Consider the following 7,794-nt stretch of genomic DNA (forward strand, 5'->3'; position numbering starts at 1 on the left):
GGAAAATATCTAATTATTGGTTGGACTTTGATGGTTCACTGGTTTGGGTATGAAGGAATAAATGTGCTTTTTTTTTTTTTTTTTTTGTGACAGCCTAAATGTTCATTTAAATCAAAGTGTCAAGGAAGCGGGAAGGCTAGCTAGATGGCTATGCGCGAGGATGATAGGAAATGTGGCTTTTTTTTTATTTCTTTTTTTTTTTCAAATAAGAGAAAATTATTATAGTGGATGATTATTGCCACTCTTAATCCAAAAAAGAAAGAAAGCGGGGGATCCTATGAAAATAAAAAGGGGTAGGCAACCCAAACAACAGCCCCGAACCAACCAAAAAAAGGCGCCACCATAAGAGAACCAAAAAACTGTCAAGAATTGATCAAATGAATAATCCGGCCCATCAAGAAAACAAGGGTGGCCACAAAGGACTACTAACGAAGGCAATACAAGAATAACCGAAAGAAAACCTTCCAGTACTCTTGTAGAGAGAACCAACATTGAACCGGCATCAAGAAAGGTTGAGTCAACCGCGCTGATAAGCACCCAAACTCCAACAAACAAAATTGGTGAACAAACACCGAGAGGCAAAAATACAACCAGAAAATAAAACAACAAATAGAAATACAACAAGAACGGAAAAAATGCAGAAACACCTCTACAACAACTAAACCAACTGATGGGGCAACAAGGCATGGGTGTGCAACCCATGCCCTGGCGTCTTCATCGGCCCCCCACATGCCGGCGAGTGGGGGACCGATGAAGAACTGGAGCCTGGAGGAGAGGAGTGGAGTAGCTTGTGGAGATCTTGGCGATGCACGATGAAGGGACACAACGGAAAAACAATAGATAATTAAGCAGAAAAAGTTTTCCAAACCCATAAATCAGCAGCTACAGGAGTGGGGGTGCGTTAGGCGGTGACAAGGTGAGGGGAGGTCAGAGAATACGGTTGAACGGCACCATGGAGGATAGATCTGCCAAGGTAAGATAGATTGAGCTTCAAAGAAGCCAAATCTAAGACCCAAAGCAAATCCAACCGGAGGAGACGGTGCGGAAACATAAAAGAAGTGGTAAGGTGGCCAAGGGGAGGCTGAGGCAGCGATTTATGGAAGAGAAAGTATAAATCACACAAAGTGATGGATAAGGCCTCAAATGAGGCAGAAGGAGCTAGAAGAAAATCTAGCTGGTAGGAACCCGAAGGTATAGTCATAAGAGAAGGAAGAAGAGAAGAAGGAAAAGGTTTAGCGAGGGGGAGGAGGGAAGAAATGAGTTCTTCCAGCCTCCTTAAGAGAGTTCTCTGGTTTGTCTCTTTACGGCTAGAGAGAAAAGAGATGAAACCCTAGAGATCATTTTTGTCAAAAATGTGCTTAAATGCAAGGTTTACTAATACGAAATCCATCAACTCTATGTAAAATACTCATTTGGAAGAGGGTTTCCAAATACATTGTAAGCTAAACCCGTGCTGATGAATAACCAACCCGCAATGAAGAGGGACGGTATAGTAATGCTAATATCAGCAAAAGAACATTCTCTCGTGCTTCTAGACATGTTGAGCTCCACATCTTTTGGGATTGGCTTGTTTTGGGTTTGGTGCATTTCATGTAACGGGTTTGTATGGTCTTGAATTATGGTTTTTTGATCCTTCTAGACTAACAGGAAGGGGGTACATACAATTTGTAAATCTTGCATAGGGTGTGGAAAGTTTTGATCATTTTATTAATTCGGGAAGAATAGCCTCTCATCATATTGCAGTAGAGACATTCGGCATATTAGTGGGTCTTGTTACAAACCTTGAGTAGAACTCATCCTTAAAAACCGGTTTGCAAGGGAAGAATGCCCAAGAGCTTATATATACATGACTAAGATTAGACTTGACCAATGTGGGACACTAGGATCGTAACATACCATCATGCTTCTGTAACCGACGTCCATGGCGTCCCACTCTATCGACACTGACCCGATGGCAGCCTTTTTTCTTTTAGCGACTCCACTCACCTATCAGTATTTTAATCTAACCCATAGGTCACCCACTCTGTGACTCGAACCCTTCGACATGGTGGCTAGCTCTGATACCAAATGTTACAAACCTTGGGTAGAACTCACCCTTGAAAACCGACTTGCAAGGGAAGGGTGCCTAATAGCTTATATACAAATGGTCAAGATTAGACTTAATCAATGTGGGATACTAAGATCGTAACAGGTCTATTCCATCGTAGTGTTGGTCTGCCCCACACTTCCCAAGCAGAGTTAAGAGTTATGCATAAGATGATTTTGAAATTTGAACCAATGACAAGCTTGTGGGAACGAGTTAGAGGAATATCTTGTGTTGGCCAACAATTATAAATTAAAAAAAAAATGAAACCATTCATTTTTCTTAAAAGTAATGCTACAAACTACATTTTTATTTCACAATTATCCTACAATACGAATGTGGTAGTCGTAATCAACCTTTTGATCCGTCATTGTAAAAAGAGAAAAATTTACAACTGTTAGTTGGGACTGCACATTTACATTGTAGAATAAAAATGTGATATATAGTGTTTCTCCTTAAGAAAGAGTAATGCTAGCAATTATACTTTTATCCAACAATTATCTTACAATTCTCACGTGGTAGTCCATATCAAACCTTGGGTCAGTCTTTTTTTTTAAAAAAAAAAAAATTCCGAAACATTGTGGGATAAAAATGTGGTACACAATGTCTCTCCTTAAGGAAAAGGTAATGATCAAAATTATATTTTTATCCTATAATTATCCCAATTTAATACTAACATAGCAATTTCAATAAACCCTTAGATGAGTCATCGTGTAATTAACTCTGATCCTATGCAGTGAGATTGTTAGCCGCCATGTTTTAGGCCTTCTTATGGCCTATAATCTTCACTCCTTTTCTTATTTTCTTTTATTTTTCAAGTCCCACGAAAGGAGAAATTAGAAAACAAAGCTTTTAGATCTTTAACCTCTCTTTCTTTTTCATTTCTATCAAACCAGGTTGAATGAAAATATTTAACATTCTTGTTAGTTTAGGTTTTGGCACATTCGGTTTGCATGTAAATTGTTGAAAATGAACACCTTAGCATGTCCAGAAAGCAGGATTCTAGAAAGCCGTATCCGGACCGCCAGAAGCCAGGTCCGGACCCAATTTCCAAACAATACATTTTTAAGGACCTATCCGGACCGTCAGAAGTCGGGTCCGGGCACAATATCTAGCAAGTTAAATGTGAAGGGCCTGTCCAGACCATCAGAAGCTGGGTCCGAACATTACATCCAGCAAGCTGTCTTTGAAGGGGAGGTCCGGACCGTCAGAAGCTGGGTCCGGACCCAATTTCCAGCAAGCCTATTTTTCATGGCATGTCCGGACACATGACTTGGGTGTCCGGACACCACGGGGTTACACATATGTAACCCTAGCCATGTTCGGACACCCACTTATCCCTGTCCGGACATGGTTGCTGAATTTTTATTTTATTCTCTATTTAAACAAACTATTTTGCTTATGATATGTACGTATTTTGCAGAGCAAAATTAGAGAGCTTAGAGAGAGAGATATTGTTCTAGTTTATTTGAGAAAAGATTAAATACGTGAAGCCAATCGGAGTTCCGGTGAAAGGAAATCTTTTAGAAGAATTGTGCCAGATGTTCTGGAAAGGGCTACTGAGGTAGAAGTTAAGTAGGTCACTTGTCTTATGCAAGGAAGAGTCAAAGGTTTTGTAATTCTTCTTGTATTTCTTATTCTTCTTATAGTGGATTGATTTCATGGGCTTGGCTGCCCCGGAGAGGTTTTACATTTAGAGAATTCTCTAAATGGTTTCCTCTTCGTAACCAAATATCTGTGTTCTTGAATGTTTATTTCATATCTGTATTTGGTTGAATTTTAACTGTTAGGTTAAATCTTATTCTACATAATCTTTGTGAAACACCTAGACATTTGAATAGGTGTCGTTGGAGTCGTTTTAAGGTTTTTCCATTCTCATATTTGTTTTTGAGATTATATAATGTCGAGGAACTAATTGCTCATATTAGAACACCAATGGTTGACCAAGTAGAAGGAGCAGAGTGAATGGAGCGAAGCAACGTTAATGGAGCGGGAGTTTTGGGGATTTCCAAAATACGTCCGTATAATTATGATTTTCTTATATATATGTTATATTGTAACCCTGAATAATTAATAGCAAAATACAGTCGCACTCTTTGTGGACGTAGGCATATTGCCAATCCACGTTAAATCTATGTATCGAATATCTCGTAATCTCTCTCTTTTCGATTACATATTGTTAAGTGCTAAAATATTCATATTTTCAGCCCTTAACTTGCATGTTTTAATCATTTGGTTTTAGTTAATTAGGTCATTTTAATTCCTTTTTGTGTTTTTCATACTTTTGTAGGCTTTTGGAAGAAAATGAAGTAAATCTGGAAGATTTGGGCTCAAAGTGAGAAGAAGGGAAAAATTGAAGCCCTTGACCCTGCGATCGAGCGCAGTACCAGAGAAAACACAGCACGAAGCAGGCTAGGAGCGATCGAGGGCATAACAAAAGAGGATTGATCGCAGACCTGCGATCGAGCGCACACGGGTTGCGATCGATCGCACCTGTGCGCAGGAGACAGCTCAAAGCCGCGGCCATGATGCTAATATTTTCATATTAGGGTTTTTCAACTCCCAATTGTAATAGGTTTTGAAAACCTACGAAATTCCTAAGTTTACGAGTTTGTCAAGGACTTTTAAAGCCTATAAATAGATCCTTAAGCCTCTAGAATAAGGATGCTTGGTAAGGAGGAGAATAGGAGCTCTTCAAGTTCAAGTCTCGGGTTTATTCTTTTCCTTTCTGTTCTTTTATTTTATGAAGATGTTTAACATCAACTTTATGTGTAGCTAATTTATTTAGTAGGGTTAGATTGAAACCCTAGTTATGTTTAGTTAATATTTCAATATTGGCGCATTTGTAATGATCTTGTTGTGCTATTTAACTTGATTAACACTTGCTTGCATGAATTTCTCATATGTGTGTGCCTGATCAACATATGCATGTGGTATGGACTAGTTAGTTAAATCAATTTGGATGGCTGAGTCCTAGGTTTAATAAAAGTAATCCACACCGCGGTTCTTGGGTTAATCAACATGGGGAACCGGGAGTATACGCTCATGCCCTAGGCCTCATATGTTTGTCGATTTCCATAGAGTATATGCTTTCCTAAGGAACAACTTAGTATACACCATGCTAAATTCCTTAGAAAAGAAAAGAGTTAGAGTATACGCCATGCCTAACTCGTTGTTTAGGCAGATTTATAGCTTAACGAATATATGACATGCCCTTAGGTTAACAAACATTAGATATGCATAACATGATTAAAGCATTGGCATATTATTATATTAGCTGAATATAATTAGTGATGGATATCAAAGCCCTACCTTTTATTATCATCACTTAAAAAATCAATCTTTGTTTTACTTAAGGAATTTATTTTTAAGCAAAATTCAGCAATCCTCGTGGGAAGATCCTTTACTTGCTCCATATATTACTATGTTGACCTTGTGCACTTGCAGGTAAAACGTACTATTATTTACCTACTAATTTAGGTAGATATTTGGAACAACACATATTATTCATCATTGTTGTGCACGGTCACAACACTATATATAAACATCAATTAGTTCTTATTTTACATCATTAACTCCAAAAAATAAAAAATAAAAGAACCTACCATTCGTTAGGTTTAGTTTCATGCGTAAGATTCTCTAGAGACTCATAGTCCTCGTAAAGGCCATCTATTAGAAGAACTAATAACACATATTTTATCTTTTATTTAGGCTTTATTTGGATTTGCGATTTTAAAAAGTGCGATTTTAAAAACGCAATTTAGCATTTAAAATTATGCATTTTAAAAAACACATCCTTACCTACGATTTGCAAAACACATATTTTCTATGTTTTCGAATTACAATTTTTTAAAAACGCAATCTGGCCCAAACTATCTATTTTCTATTGTTTGGTTTAAAATTGCACTTTTTACGTATGAAATCGAAATGTCAAACATATCTTTTTTTTTTCTTCTCGGATTTGTGACTCCCTTAATATGGAAAAATTAGAATACTATATATAGTTTTTTATTTCCTAATATATACGTAGTTCACTAACTAGATGGGGGCACTTGCTTGTGAGAGCTCCGTTATACAATAAATGGTCATCATTCAAGCTTGGTGAAAACACATTGAATCTCTTCCGGCCTGCAAGAGGGGAATTTAAGAATTTGGTTGTATTACCCACCTAATTATCAACAAGGGAGAGCAACGTTTCCAAAAGGTAGCTCAATCGGCTGAGACCACACTTAATGAAGTGGATGTCACTAGTTCGAATCTTCATCCCCCTATTGTGCGGACATGTCAAAAAAAAAAAAAAAAAAAAACAAAGGAGAGCAACAAAAAGTAAAAGTAAACTCAACGGTCCATGATTTGCTTCTCTTACTGTTTTATGCGGCCAATTGGAAAAGAGCGACACATTTGGTTGTCAAATTTTCTACTCACCATTTGTTTGTATTGAGTCTGTTAATAGAGAATCCACCTCTTTATTCGGTTTTTGTTTATTTTTTTCCCGTCCTCTTTTCCTTTAGAATTAAGAATAGTAACGGTCTTCATTTCTATTTTCCAATCAATTATAATAATAATAATAATAATAATAATAAAAATAGCTAACTAACAAAAAAAAAAAAAAAGGACCTTTTAGCCGACAATGTTGGAGAGAGTAAATTTGTCTGAAAATGACAATAATGGACAGGATTCGGTTCCCACTAAGTGAATGTTTTTTTCTCATTGGTGTAAAAGCATTAAATGCAATCCTATACTTTACTTTGGTTTGGTCGAGAAGAGTAAAACATGCTGTACAATGATATTTATTTTTCTTCAACAACCCTTCGTACTGGAGAAAATTGGAGGAAGGACCACAATGCATGAAATTAATCTCAGTATGGTTAGGCTCAGTACAGTAGGTATAAAATCTCATTCATTATGGTTAGGCTTAGTACAGTAGGTATTCTTTGTTTGGATATGGACTAGGTCCAAGTCCTATTTTTTTTTTTTTTTTTTTATAAAAAAAATACAAAAATGCACCCACTTGAAAAAAAAAAAAAAATGTTGGAACTAGTGGCTTGGTTGGCTAAGTAGACGTGAGCGGAGTGAACAGAGCGAAGCGACGTTAATGGAGTGGGAGTCCATTAGCCCATGTGCGTAATTAAGTTTGCAGGGGGAACGACTAGGTTGTGGTGTTACGATACAGGGTATTTTGGAGATTTCCAAAAAATATATATATATAACCCTGAATCATTAATTGTAAAATATAGTCATACTCTCTGTGGAGATAGACACATTAACGAACCACATTAAATCTATGTATCGACTCTCTTTTCAATTCTATATTGTTCATCATTATTGTGCACGATAACAACAATAAAAATAGGTATATCTTGTATTGCCCGAGGAAACATTTTCCTTCTAAGCCCATTTGATTTTATTTGGGTTGAATTTTGCTAAAGATAGTTCAAAAATGGAACAGTACCCATGTTACATGTAAAAAAAATAGAGGGAACACAACATAGTTTGTTGGGCGGTCATGGGCCTCTCTCAATCCCAGAAGCCAGCTCAAAAGATGAGGCTTTTCATCACTTATAAATTGACCATCAGCCTCTTCCACAACTAATGTGGGATAACCCCAACAATCTCTCCCTCACATATCAGGCCCTGTGTTAGAGTAGAAACCATGTTTCTCCCATGGACCGTTGGGCCAACCTAGACTCTGATACCAATGTTAGGTGATC

The sequence above is a fragment of the Corylus avellana genome, chromosome 4 (assembly GCF_965113065.1).
Source record: "Corylus avellana chromosome 4, dhCorAvel1.hap1.2, whole genome shotgun sequence".
NCBI lineage: Eukaryota > Viridiplantae > Streptophyta > Magnoliopsida > Fagales > Betulaceae > Corylus > Corylus avellana.